The sequence below is a fragment of the Pelophylax lessonae genome (assembly GCF_965119305.1).
Source record: "Pelophylax lessonae genome assembly, chromosome: 1".
NCBI classification, from domain to species: Eukaryota; Metazoa; Chordata; class Amphibia; order Anura; family Ranidae; genus Pelophylax; species Pelophylax lessonae.
Genome location: NC_138768.1, coordinates 735020635 through 735035427, shown reverse-complemented (window position 1 = coordinate 735035427; position 14793 = coordinate 735020635). Strand labels below are relative to the sequence as shown.

General features: G+C 45.7%; 1 pseudogene across 1 annotated transcript; it reads left to right on the top strand.

The window, feature by feature from the left end:
* The first annotated feature begins 13292 nt into the window (after positions 1-13292).
* Positions 13293-14303, top strand: LOC309549274 (annotated as a pseudogene). Its single transcript has one exon. The product of its transcript is annotated as an uncharacterized misc_RNA (transcript).
* Positions 14304-14793: the final 490 nt, after the last annotated feature.

Here is a 14793-nt window from a genome sequence, read left to right as displayed (position 1 = left end):
ATTGCATATTTATCTTATTTATCTATATTGTGATATATATATATATATATATGGGTGTATGAATATTTTATATCAGATATTTTTTTTATATAATTTATGTTTAAAAATATTGAAGATAGCAAGTAGGATATGTTTATTATATACTGCTAGAATGTCGCCTTTCCCTCACTCCCAGGAAAATATGGAGTCATCAGAAATTATTTAGTATAGATGAAAGATTGGATAAAATATGAATAAATCAAACAGATATTACAAAATGGCGCTCCTTGATGTTCCGGTTTCCGGCCATCGATTCAGGAGATTACTTTCCAAAATGGTGTCTGAGTGATTTCCGGCTCCTAGTCTTTATAAGGAGCGTCACCTCCTGTTGCCGGTTATCCCCTGAGAGAGTCACGTGGTACCGTGACGTAACGCGTAGGGCGTACACCAGAGGCAAACCGGAAGTGACGTTACGGGACGGACTGAACGGGTCCTGCGGCAGACATACAAGCAGATCATGACAGTTTTAAATGTGAGTGAATACATTGTTTTTTAATAAACAACTTTAATCTACTACACAATGATGGCCCCTTTATTCTAATGAGCTGCATAAGGTTGGCATAAAGAGAAAGGAACAACAAACCCCAGATCGATTAAAGAGAGGGAAGGAACCCTTACCTGACACCCAGAGGAGAGTAAGGAATGGAGGAGATACAAGATCCAGGCACATATAACACAGGCATATTTGTTACTATTTAGAGGTGAGCACCTAGGTCACTGTTTGAGGTGAAAGAAGTAAACTAAGCAAGACCAAGAAGCAATTTATTAGGAATCATCACTTATTGAATGGACACTTTTTTAGCACATTTTTTCAGAGAATTATCACTTATTGATTGGACAATCTAGCACAAAGTTTCAGTGATTAATATTATTATTTATGGATCCACACGGGAGCTAACATTTGCTCATTTGGCACTTATTTAAGCATTTGCACTTTATATACTGTATTTATAACACCATTTATTTTTACTTTGAGTTTTTTTCACTTATTGGTTTACCAGCACAGTATATATATTATATATTTCCATAAACCCATCACGGGGTGTCTCCTTTGAAAGCACTTTAATTATTTGTATATTTGCACATAAGGAATGCACGTTTGCACAATTATTTCAAGTGGTAAGGTTTATGTGATTAATCTAATAGCCATATGATAATTTTGTTACTGTATTTATCACACCAACAATATCTCTTCCTTTTGTGTATATATATATATATCAACTCAGTATGAGTAATATTTACCTTATATATATATATTAGCTTACTATAGGCATATAGACCTCTGAAGCGCAGTGCTTTCCCCCCACAATTTATTCTCTGGCTAACTGTATAAGGTAACAGATTTCTGTACTTCTGCATCAGGGAGGATTCTTTTGATTTATTTATTAAAACCAATCCGTGATAGCGCAAAATTTATATCTATAAAAGTATAAAAACACGCTAGTTCCAAAATTGATAAATGCGGTAAAAGGGGCAATACCAAAAAAATGGCTGGAATCGGAATGTCCCTCCATTAGAGATTGGTTCAGTAGAATTGAATATTTACATAATATGGAGTATTTGGGCAGTAGAGAGGAAGAGCAGGTTCAGAACTTCACAAATAAATGGCGGAGATGGGTAGACTTTAAAAAGACTAATAAATATTTAGAAGAATGGATGGAATAAGGTGCAGAACGCAATGTTTCTCAACTCTGGTCCTCAGGGCACACTAACAGGCCAGATTTTAAGTATTACCTTGGGGAGATGCAGACTAGAATTCTACAATCACTGAGCAGCAAATGATCTCACCTGTGATATATTTCAGTTTTCTTGCAAACCTGGCCTGTTAGTGTGCCCTGAGGACCGAAGTTGAGAAACACTGAGTTAACGAAGAGGAAGTAAAGCACAACAATAGGAATAAGTGGTAGAAAGAAGAGGGAGGATGGGCTATGGGTTAGGGATGGGGGGTGATGAAAATTCTGTACACTGAAAAGTACTTTGAATGTTTTTGACTGTTTGTATATTTTGTGTTGAAAATTAATAAAGTGTATATATATATATATATAAACACATAGTCTGACATTTAGGACCCATTTGTATTTGATCTGCACAATAATGCACATACATTAACAGGCATTGGGGTTGATTTACTAAAACTGGTGACCAGAAAAGCGTTTAGAAGCAGTGGTGTATTTAGGTTTTGTGCTGCCCTAGGCCGGACTAAACTCGTGCACCCCCTAATTTACCTACGACCCACCCCTTCCTGTGAAGGCCACACCCCTTCATGTTTCAGACCTGCCCTGTCATCTGTAAACCACACCCCTTCCTCTTTAGGCTCCACCTTTTCCTCTTAGAGCTCCATCTCTTCCTCTCTGTACATTAAAAGTGTACGTCATTTCGCAGGAGCGCTCCTGGGGGCCCCCGCTAGGCAGCGGGGATGCCAATCTACAGGGCGGGTGGCTGCAATTGCCGCCGGGCCCCCGCGATCGCTCCATGCTGAGAGAGAAGAAAGGTCAGCTGTTGTACACGCGGCAGACTGTTGTTCTCTCTGAAATGATCACAGAGAGCCTGTGATCCTCCTATTTAGGATCGCATGTCTCTGTGGTCATTTCACAAGTTCCCCCCCATACAGTTAGAAAACACCCCCTAGGCTCACATTTAACCCCTTGATCACCCCTGCGTTAACCCCTTCCCTGCCAGTGTCATTTTGACAGTAACAGTGCATATTTATAGCACTGATTACTGCAGTAATGTCACTGGTACCCCCAAAAGTGTCAAAAATGTCAGTTAGGGGCTCGATCTGTCCGCTGCAGTCCCGCTAAAAATCGCAAATTGCCGCCATTACTAGTAAAAAAGAAATGAAATAAATAAACAACATAAATCTTTCTCCTAGTTTGTTGACGTGATAACTTTTGTGCAAACCAATCAAAATACGCTTATTGGGATTTTTTTTTACCAAAAATATGTAGCAGAAAACAAATTAAATAAATTAAATAAAAAATTTTGATTTTTTAATTTTTAATAACAAAAATTAATAAAAATGACAGAGGTGATCAAATACAACCAAAAGAAAGCTCTATTTGTGGGGGAAAAAAAACATTGATTTTTTTTAGGGTACAGCGTCGCACGACTGCGCAATTGTCAGTTAAAGTAATACAGTCCTGAATTGCAAAAAATGGCCTGGTCATTAAGGGAAGAAATCTTCCAGTCCAGAAGTGGTTAAAGCTTGGAGCACTTTGCAGTACATGAACTTTCATTGCATGTGAACTGTTAAATGTGTTTGTATTGGTTTCAGCATGCATGGAGCACTTTTGTACATGCTGAAACCAAAGCAAACTCATTTAACAGTTCACATGCAATGAAAGTTCATGTACTGCAAAGTGCTCCATATTTGTTGAAAATATATTTAATGCAAAAATGTAATGGAATTATTGATTTGTAATTGTAGCAATAGCAGTGGGTGGTAACCTAAAATCGTGATTCCTACCTGCTGTCAGATGTCCTAGCCTGGTTGGGGGTTCCCTTTTTTTCCTCTCTCTCCTCCTCCTCGACATAGATAGACCCCGCCCCGAGGAGAAGTTAGTCCCTCTTACACGAAGCGCGGAGGGTGGGTAGGTGGAGCATTAGGCCCCGCCCCACCCACTCATTGAAGTGCAGCCCCGTCTGGCCACTCACTGCAGCTCTATGGGGGCAACAGTCCCTCCCTCCCTCCCTGGAAAGCATGTACGCCCCTCAGTACTGGGACAAGGCCATCCTGTGCCCTGGGCAAAGATGGCAAACTGCGCCCCCCCATGTGTATTCACAGTTCACATCTCGGTGTCAGTGTGACACCCGCTGGGAGTGAAGGCAGCTTCTCTTGTCTCCAGTCATGTGATATGTCACATGATAAGACAGTCTGCCCTCACTCTATAGTGGCACTGCGCTGAGACTGAGGCATTGCACACAGTTCCGGGGAGGTTGCAGTGTGTCCCCATTCACTTGAACAGGTTGTCTTCAGCAGATGGTAGTGCATGCTGAAAGTGATGGGCGGTATAATTCCTGCCACTGCTGCAAATCAAAATATTGCAGCAGTGGCATCTGTAAACCTCTAGCTGCTGCCTCAGCTTAAATGGCAGGAGTGATAGGGAGCTGTATTATGAGTCTCAACAGCATATTTTATTGCCTGGCCAACCGCAAGTGTAAATGAGCCCATGGCTAGGTTCACACTGTTACAGGTGGTTGCATGTGCGGGACAGTGTGTAAATGGCACCTATTCCCGCACCCACATCCACCTGCAGGAAAAATTCCCGGCTCTTTTACAGATGCCCAAGGCTGTCATTTATTCTTATTGGCACCCCCATGCATCTGAAAATGCAGCACATTTTTTGGTGCGGGAAATTTCATGGTGCTTTTGCACCATGTGATTTCCCTGCGGGTGCATTTTCATAAAGGTGCAGGGACCTGTTTTCTGCAGGTACAGTAGTCCATTTAAATGAATGTGCTGCTGTGCCTGCGCAAATGTGAGTCACAGCAAACGCATGAATAATAGTCACCTAAAAGGAAAATACATACAGCAAGGTGCCTCCAACATATTTTACCAACATATTTTACTTAATAGCACAGCTGCACAAAGTCACTTTATAAAATACTTCTGCTGAGTACTCCCCTATTTATTAATCATATGCACAGTGCTCAGCTGAAAAGAGCAGAACATCCATGCATTGTACCTGTAATTTTCAGAGTTCTTGGGTTTAATCTGGGCATCTTTTGTCTGCTTCTGTCCCCATCTGAGTGTCCTACACCTGCATTGCTTTAGTATCCTTGGCTCTGCCAGGTTGAGTCCCGACATTTTCTTCATCTTCTGCCGGCCTCTATCCCCGCCCACTGGCCCGCCCACCATGTACAGCACTTCCCTAGACCATTAACTACAGGTCTGATAGGAGGTGGGCGGGGACAGAAGATGCAGAAAACGCCGGGACTCAACCTGGACACAGAGCTAAGAATTCTAAAGCAATGCAGGTGGTGGGCGGGCTGTCGATCGGGGACAGAAGCAGACAGAAGATGCTGACACTAAACTCGAGCACTAAGCACGTAAAAGCCTTGCAGATGGTGCTCACATTTATCAGCACTTTACCTCCGCTGTGCCCTCCTTCCCGCCCACCGCTTGTACCTACCAGCCCTGACGCGCCCCTTCACTGAAAGCTGGAGACAGTAGACTGTGTGTGTGGGAGGAGGCGGCGGGAGGCAGGCAAGGACCAGGGGAGCAGACAATGCGGCGGGACTCGGCACGCAAAGTGACAGAAGCACTACAGACAAGCAGGCGGGCCTCACAGAGCGGATCGTTTTTTTTTTTATGCGGGGGCGGCGGTTTTTTTGCCGCCCCCCGCAAAGTGCCGCCCTAGGCCTAGGCCTTGTCGGCCTAGGCCAAAATACAGCAGTGTTTAGAAGGCCTCCGGAAATAGAACCTTTGGTCGACTTCTGCAAAGACAACTGGCCTCTCTTCCAACTATTCCTGAATTCCCAGCCAGGTCTATAGGAATGCGCTTTTTTGGAGCAATTTGTCTTCTTAACTGAGACCTCTTCTGACTTGGCAGACATCAGTCCTGGGGCAAGAACCCCAACTTACCGCCTTGCTATGCCACTGTTCAATGTGCTTAGCCAACTTCATGAGTGCCGCATCCACCAGAGGAGTTTAATCTAGGTGCTAAACATCCTTGTTTCTGAAATCATAAAGCTTTTCTATCCTGCTCTGAAGCAATGTTTTCTGCTCAATCTTGCTCCATTCTTCAATAATGATGCAGTGTTTCCTTTTTAAGTTGGCTAAAGTATTTCTGCTGCGTTACAGAAGATTCTTTGGCCTCCCCCCACTTTCAGGTTTCCTTAAAGGAGTTGTATAGGCAGAAGGTTTTTATGAATTAAGATAAAAAGCCTTCTGTCTGTAGCTGCCGCCCCAGCAACCCTAATATTTACCTGTGCCCCATCTCTATCCAGCAATGTCCACGAGTCCCTCAGCCATCCGGGACTCTCCCTCCTAATTGGCCGAAATGCAGCAGCGACACTATTGGCTCCCACTGCTGTCAATCAAAGTCAGTTAGCTAATCAGGAGATAGAGGGGGCGGGGCCGAATTGCAGCACCGTGTCTGAATGGACACATGGAGCTGCAGCTCAACTCAGGTACCCACATAGCAAGCTGCTTGCTGTGGGGGCACTCAACAGGGGGGTGGGGCCAGTAGCAGCGAAGGGGGACCCGAGAAGAGGTGGACCTGGGCTGCTCTGTGCAACACCTATTGCACAGAGGAGGTAAGTATAACATGTTTGTTATTTTAAAAAATACACAATACTTTACAATCACTTTAACTGCCTTTACTAAAGGGGATACAAAAGAGAGGTCTAATCCGCCATATACAGTATGTAATTTATGTCTGCCTTTCCATTCTCAGATTACACTGGTGAGGGATGAATAGGTTATGAGGGCTCACTGCTTTCATTACTGGATCTAGGGGAAAAAAAGGCCATGAATGTGGATAGACTCTGTGCTGAGTGGAACACTACATTGTTTTAGCGACTCCTGAACCACCTGTTTGAGGAGAGCAACGATCTGTTGGTTATCTCTGACCATCTGGGTGAGAAATAGAATTTTCCCAGCCAAGGCCTGTGAGTCTCACCCAGGAAGAATCCGCTCTGAGGCGATCATGATGGCGGTGGAAATCGTGTCTGAAGGATGAACCTGAGCTTCAACCATTACCAAATCTAGATGACGATCTGTGGAGTCTTGATCTGGATAAAGATTTGGGCCTTGGAGATCTAAGAGGATCCCTCTTCTCTCTAGAGGAGTACTGCAGATCAGACCTAGAGGAGCTTCAATGGAAAGCCCATTAAGAACCACCACCTGTATATGAGGTATGAGGGATGTCCCAGAACAGATAACACTATGCTCTGCAACCATCCTCATCTGACAGGGGACTTCTGTCAAATGTATCTCCCCCACCGCTGTGACATCACCGCAAGGGTGCATACTTTGCATGCACAAGAAGAGGGCCTTCCCTGGCCGTCTAAGCAACAGGGCCTGTACCAGGTCTACGCGACTGGTCGAATAGAATGCATATGCATTTCAGGGGCCATGAGAAGCTGCTGCCCTAGAGCCAAGGAGACCACTATCAACAGGGAAGAAAGAAAACCTGTGAAGAAACATAAAAAATAGCACATAATCACCATAACATTGGATACTAACACTCATGCGTCCCGGATCCCATGGCAGTTGCCACTGCTGGATACATGCTGGGCACACTATAGGCCATCCACTGATAGCAGGGCTATCATGTACCTTGTCAAGCCTGGAATGTTGTGCTCCAAAAGCCAAGAACCTGGCCCTTGTATGAGGCACCTCAGATGTTGCATACCTTGATGACCAATTCTCTGTCCTGCAGGAACCTGCAGATCAGCATTCGGATAACCTGGAAAATCTTGAGTTTTGTCTAATTGACTGAACTGTCTGTGTCAGCTTGGTTGATTCATTTGCACGCAAACGAAATTATGAAGGAGCAGATATATATATATATATATATATATATATATATATATATATATATATATATATATATATATATATATTTTTTTTTTCGGACTGTTCTGGTCCAAATTCAAATCATTTATGGCACCCCAGATGGGACGCTTTGGGTTCTGAACCATAGGTAGGTGATTGAGAGGAAACAGAGGAATCAACACAGACGAGGGCAGAGACTGATCACGTCTGAATATACGGTAAGACATATTTTAAACCTTGCCTGTATACCCTGTCTCTGTGATTGATTATCTTTGTGTCCATATCAGCTGCCTGCGGTCAACAAAGACAGGTAACCTAACTTGCCCAAAGTGTATTAACAAGGAACCTGCATCATTTATATCTGCTGCCTGTTTTGTATTGTTGCTGTATGTTTGCTGGCTTGTGGTGGGGTGACGAGACGGTCAGAAGGGAATTCTGTCACAGATGAGATAACTCCCCTCTGAGTAATTTGTTAGTGCGCGTTTGCACGAATGCTCGGGGATAGGAACCCCTCTCGCATGGGCCAAGTTAGTGCAGGCAGGTGTTGTTGCACGAGGAGGCCCCCGGGGGAGGGAAAAATGCGCTTGACGCTGGGATCCTGTGAAACAGAGTTTATTCTGACAGTTCAATCCCCCTTATAATGAGTCCGTAATGTCATGTGTGTTATGTGTTGAGTTTCTATGTGTTATGCCATATAGAGGCCCTTAACTAGGAAAACATTTTTTTTTTAAGTTGGCCTTTAAATCTTCATTTTCACCCCAGTATATTTCATGCCCTGTTTGACGTTTTTTTTGGCTGTCCCACTAATGGTGTTCGATACCAATGATGGAACAAACTCAAGCGGTGTTAGCTACAGCCACTCTCACTGCGGAGCTCAGGCAGCTCAGGAGGATCCCACTCTCACAGAGGTCATCGTGATCCCTTCCCCCAGTGAACCATCCCGCAGGCCACCCGCCTCACCAGCAGTCTGGGAAACAGCCACACCGGCTATCCGTTCCCAATACTTACCCCCACCGGGGCAACTAGCATCAGTTCTTAATCCAGCACTTCGCCAGGTTCAAACACCTGGACTCACACTCCCGATGTATTCTCCACCTCCAGATTTGTATGGGATAGCCATAAGTGACTCACGTGACACTGTACAATATGCATTTCTGCCATCTAACCCCCTTCCCCCACAACCACCCAGTATGCAGGGGGCTCCTGGTTCGGCTCCTTATCACCAGGAACAGGGGCCATATAATCAACCAGGAAACAACCAAATTTCATATGCACCTAGGGGAATGCCTGTAGCCAGAGAAGCACCCCTAATGTATGTGACATTTACTCCTGGGCAGACATCATCTCTTGTAGACCCTGAGAAACAGCCTATGCCATTTCATAGGAGAATTGCACAGATCCAGAAAGCATATTCTTGTGCCTGGCGAGATCTAGTAATCCTGTGTGAGATTAAGGCAGGAGACGCCTATTGGCCGGTAATGGAAAGATGTTTCAATGCTGCTAGAATTGGCGCTGACCACACTTATGACTCAGGGTGTGAATTTGTGACTCAGTTGCAGCAGTGGGCGCGTGATCGCCTAGCTGACCAAGCAATCAACATACAGGACATTACACAGGACAAGACTGAATCAGTTGAAAAATTTGACACTAAAATTTCACAGGTATTTACAGATTTGGGATTCAGCATGCAGAATAAGGCACACACCCAAATGCTGTCCTCCGCATTTGTTTCAGGCCTTAAGGAATCTATCCGGAAAGGTCTGCTCTTATCTCGCCCAGAATATAGATTGATACTCTACTGTTGGTAGCAAAGGGCATAGAATCTTCCCAGGGAAGTAAAAAGATGACCCCTCTCATGGTAGCCTCTGACACACCATATCTGCCGCAAAATCTACGAGTCTGCCATAATTGTGGTAGGCCTGGGCACTTCAGAAGGGATTGTAGAAGCCCTCGGAGGTTTCCCAGCAGACAGACTGGCCGTGGGGGCTACCCACAAGGAGGTGCCCAACACTAAGGACGAAACAACCAGGGGAACCCATCTGTCTCTCTTCCCGACAACTGGCCTCCTCCACCTGACCAAACTGACCACCACCGCTAGGATTTCGGCAAGCCTGTGTCGCACACGCAAATTATGACCACATCATCCAAAGACGCCGGAGGACCCCTTGCAAAAATAACCCTCCCCATTGAGGGCCATCCCACCACTTTCCTTTGTGACACAGGTGCTGCCAGAAGCCTAATCAGAGTTGAAGAACTACCCAATACCTCTTTCCTATCGGATATTGATATAACCTGCGTGGGAGTGGACAGAACGCCCAGAAAAAGCCTTTTGACCCGCCCCCTACAAGTTGGAAACTTCCCTGACCTACTAGCAAGATTTGTTGTCTCCTCCACATGTCCTCTAAATTTATTAGGGGCTGATGTCTTGTCTAGACTCCAAGCTTCCATTTCCTTTTAACCTGATGGTGGTGTTAAAATGACTTCACCACTGACTACTGAAGATACCTCAGCACTGTGTTCCATTCCACTCCTGCTCTCCTTGGAGGAAAAGGACCTGACTGGGATCCCACAAGAGGTCTTAGACCGAATACCCTCATGCTTGTGGTCTACAAGCCCTGAGGACATCGGTCACCTGAAAGTCCCGCCTATTATCGTCAAAATGAAGCCAGGGGCCCCTTATCCCAGGAAGCCCCAATACCCTCTTAAGCCCTTCCAGTCGGCTGCAATTGCTCTGCAAATAGAGGCCCTACTGCGGAATGGAGCTCTTAAACATCGCACAAGCCCCTGCAACACTCCTCTCTTTCCAGTAAAGAAGAAAACCCCGAAAGGGGAACCTGTGAAATATCGAATGGTGCAAGACCTCTGAGCGGTAAACAAAGCAACCATACTGGAAACACCCATTGTACCTAATCCACACACCTTGCTGGCTGGAATTCCACCCACAGCAAAATACTTCACAGTGGTGGATTTGGCAAATGCCTATTTCAGTGTGCCCCTTGACCCTTGTTGTCAATTCTTTTTTGCCTTCACCCACGAAGGCCAAAGTTATACCTGGGCCGTAATGCCTCAAGGAGCACAAAATTCCCCATCCCAGTTTGCCAAGGCAATGACGTTCATTTTGATCACATGGATCAAACTCCACCAGGAGGTTGTGCTCCTTCAGTATGTAGACGATCTCTTGCTTTGTGCGGACTCCCTAGAAGAGGCAGTGACTCCCTCTGAGAGCCTCCTTTGCTACCTGGCCGAACAAGGCTGTAAAGCCTCAAAACACAAAATCCAGTGGTGCAAAGGTACAGTGGTCTTTCTTGGTCACTGCATCTCAGAAGGCACAAGACATCTCACCCAAGAACGAGTCGCCGCAATCAAAGCCATTCCAGTGCCAAGGGGTCAGAGATCCCTCCATGCTTTCCTGGGACTGATCTCCTACTGCCGTTCCTGGATTCCAGAAGCATCCCTACTGATGCGACCCCTGTATGATGCCCTGAAGACCGATCCTTTCCTACTATCTCCAGAAGCCCTCACCAACTTTGAACTTCTGAAGGGAATCCTGTCTGTGGCCCCTGCCCTCGGCCTCCCAGACTATGAGAAGCCTTTCAAGCTATTTGTCTCAGAAAGAGAGGGACATGCCACAGGAGTACTGGCTCAGTCCCGTGGCAACAGACTCAGACCCATTGGTTATTATTCCTGCCAACTGGACCCGGTGGCTAGGGGGGGGGCCCTCCTGTCTCAGAGCCGTGTTTGCAGCCCAAGCCCTCCTGGACAAAACTGCTGACCTTGTGTTGGGTCATGATCTCGTCCTCCTAGCCCCTCATGATATTGCGGCTATACTGAATCAAGTGCAGCCAAAACACTTGTCAACAGCAAGACATCTCAGACTCCAATGTGCTCTACTTATCCCAGACAATGTTATCCTTCGCAGGTCCACTCTGCTACCACTTCTTGAGGGGGGAGACGATCCTCATGACATTCCCCATGATTGCTTTGAAGTGATGAAAATGGAAACTGCACATCTACCGACTGTAAGTGAGGTGCCCCTGGAGAACCCTGACCTAACTATCTATGTTGATGGATCAAGGTATGCGGATCAAGCAGGGAGATTTCATACTGGATATGCTGTTACCACCGAGGATACAATTCTCCATGCCGCGGCTCTACCCTCCTCAAAGTCTGCACAGGAAGCAGAGCTCCAGGCTCTGATTATGGCATGCAAATTGGCAGAAGGAAAAAGATCCAACATCTACACGGATTCAAGATATGCCTTCGGTGTTGCCTGCGATTATAGGGTCCTCTGGAAAACTAGAGGGCTTCCAATGGCGGCGGGTACACCCGTGAAGCACAGTGCCGCAATCAAGGACTTGATGGATGCTCTGCTTCTCCCCACCCAAGTAGCTATACTTAAGGTGAAAGCACATGGCAGGCTGAATTCTTCGGAAGCACAAGGCAATCATCTGGCAGACACTGCCGCAAAACAGGCCGCATATGAAGTGCAAGAAGTTGTCAACAGAGTGGACATGCCTACTCCAGATGGAGCAACATTGGCACAAGACCTGCAGGATACTGTAACTGCACAGACCACCATGATTCTACGAAACCCATCTGTGGATTGGACACTCCTTAAAGAACAACAGGAAGCAGCAAGCAAAGAGGAAAAGGAGACGTGGATTAAGAAGGGAGCCACATCGAGATATGGACTGATGGAAGTGAACAAGAGGCCATGTTTACCATGATCTATGTTCCCAGCAGTGGTGCAGTGGGCTCATGGTGCCTCCCATCTGTCAAAAACTTTGATGAATGCCCTGATCAGCAAATACTATGTGGCCCCAGGAATCACCCCACTCACCAGCAGCTTTTCCAAATCATGTATCATCTGTGCTAAATGCAACCCTGGAAGGACGGAGAGAGTACCCATAAAACATCTAGCAAAGGCTCAGTATCCATTACAGAGAATACAGATTGACCACATTCAGATGCCAAAGAGTGGCCGATATGAGTACGCTTTAGTAATCCTAGATATGTACTCTTCCTGGCCGGAAGCTTTCCCTGTCACCAATATGACGGCGAAGACCACAGCTAAAAAGCTTCTAGCAGAAGTAGTGTGCAGATATGGCGTCCCGGAGGTTATAGAGAGGGATCAAGGGCCAGCTTTCACGGCCTCAGTAACCAAAGAGATGTGGACAGCTTTGGGGGTTACTCTAGCCTTCCACACCCCATACCACCCTCAAAGCAGTGGGAGGGTAGAGAGATTAAATGGTACAATAAAGTCTAGGATGTTAAAAATGTCCCAGGAAACAGGGATGAGCTGGCCAGACAGTCTACCTATTGCTTTGTTTAGTGTCAGGTACACTTCCTCAGGAAACCATGGTCTATCACCCTATGAGATACTGTTTGGCTTGGCCCCTAGACTAGGGTGTTACTTTCCACAACAGTTACAATTTCAATCTGATGTATTGACTGATTATGTAACTGCCTTATCTCGTGAATTAACCCGTATCCATGCGAAAGTATTTTCTTCCATTCCAGATCCTGAACTAGATACAGGAACACACAAGCTGGTTCCCGGTGACTGGGTGTTGATAAAGAGATTTGTACGAAAAACCCCTCTTGAACCCAGATATGATGGTCCCTTCCAAGTTCTCCTGATAACTGCCACATCAGTGAAAGTGGCTGGGAAGAACACCTGGATACACACCTCCCACTGTAAGAGAGTCCCTGTACCTGAGGACATGGACAGATCATGATCTTGTAAATCCTTTTTCTGTTGGGTACGACCAGAGCACAACATGCAGCCATTACTGAGAAAAATGGAGAGGTCACTTTCTGGTAAAACTCCTCTGATACCCATGTAGCCACATTTGACTTCCATGCATGTAAGGTACTCCCATGTCCCGAACGTAGTAGCAGATGGGAATGGCATGAGAAAGGACATGGAGAAGGGTATATCTGTGTCACCAAGGGGTCATGGGGAAAAAACTGTGACTATTGGGGAGCAGCAGCTTGCAACACAGGGACTCCCTGGGGATATCAACCTCAACCAGCCTATGATAGTAAGGATAGCCTAGGAGTGCCCTTGTAGACCCGTCTCACCCTCCACAAGCCAAGGCCTTGTATGACACTTGTTCTAAACATACGGAACCCGAGTCCCTCTGATCGGGGTGAGTATGTGTTGGGATGGTGGTTTGGAGGAGGTTACAAGGGTCATAGAGGGTGTTTCCGATTAGAAGATATGTATGAAAACAATGAATGGCAGCCAGTCAAAGGACGAATCCTTTAAAACCTCATTGACAGACTTTGGGAGACATGATTGCAATAGCAGATCCCACCTTTGAAGATACAATGGCAGCCGAGACAGGTTTTTCAGAGATCAACTTTTGTCTAGAGTGGATGAGCTATAGTGCTAATAGGACCAACTGCTATGTCTGTGGCAGTGCCAGACCGCATTTAGGTACAGTCCCGCTGACCATACCTGAAAAAGCTGAAGAGTGTTTTCTAAGCCTCTTCACCAACACATCCACTAATTACTCAGCTTGTGAGAAATGGAAGGTGGAATATCCTATCAATACCAGGGCCCCAAGATCTAAAGAAACTACTACAATATACCCTGGGAATTACACCTGTCATGCCTATTATGCAGGGAAAGGTAGGAAATTAGGTAATTTTCCAAAAGGTTACTGTGCCTCTTACAGTCGCATTCCAGCTAATCTGGTACAAAACCAAAGCCAGTCCATAGGAAATGTGTACTGGGTGTGTGGAGACATGCACATAAGAACCAGGTTAGAGGGGGAATGGAGAGGAGAGTGTGCCCTGGCGAAGGCCATCATGCCTTCGCGTATTCTGACAGAAAGTATTTATGACACACACACCAACCCGACTCCGGGTAAAAGGATGAAATGGGAAGTTCTCCCTGGAAGCTTTGATCCTCATGTGTACATAGATGCTACTGGAGTTCCAAGGGGGGTCCCCGATGAATACAAGGCCCGAGACCAGGTTAAGGCCGGTTTTGAATCTCTAATCCCCATAATAATGGTTAATAAGAATGTGGACTGGATAAACTATATATATTATAACCAACAAAGGTTTGTTAACTACACCGAAGATGCATTCCAAGGGACAGCTGAACAACTAGAAGCCACTTCCCAAATGACCTTCCAAAACCGGATGACTCTGGATATGATGTTAGAAGAGAAAGGGGGAGTCTGTACCATGATAGATAAGACCAGTACCTGTTGTACCTTTATCCCAGACAACACTGGTCC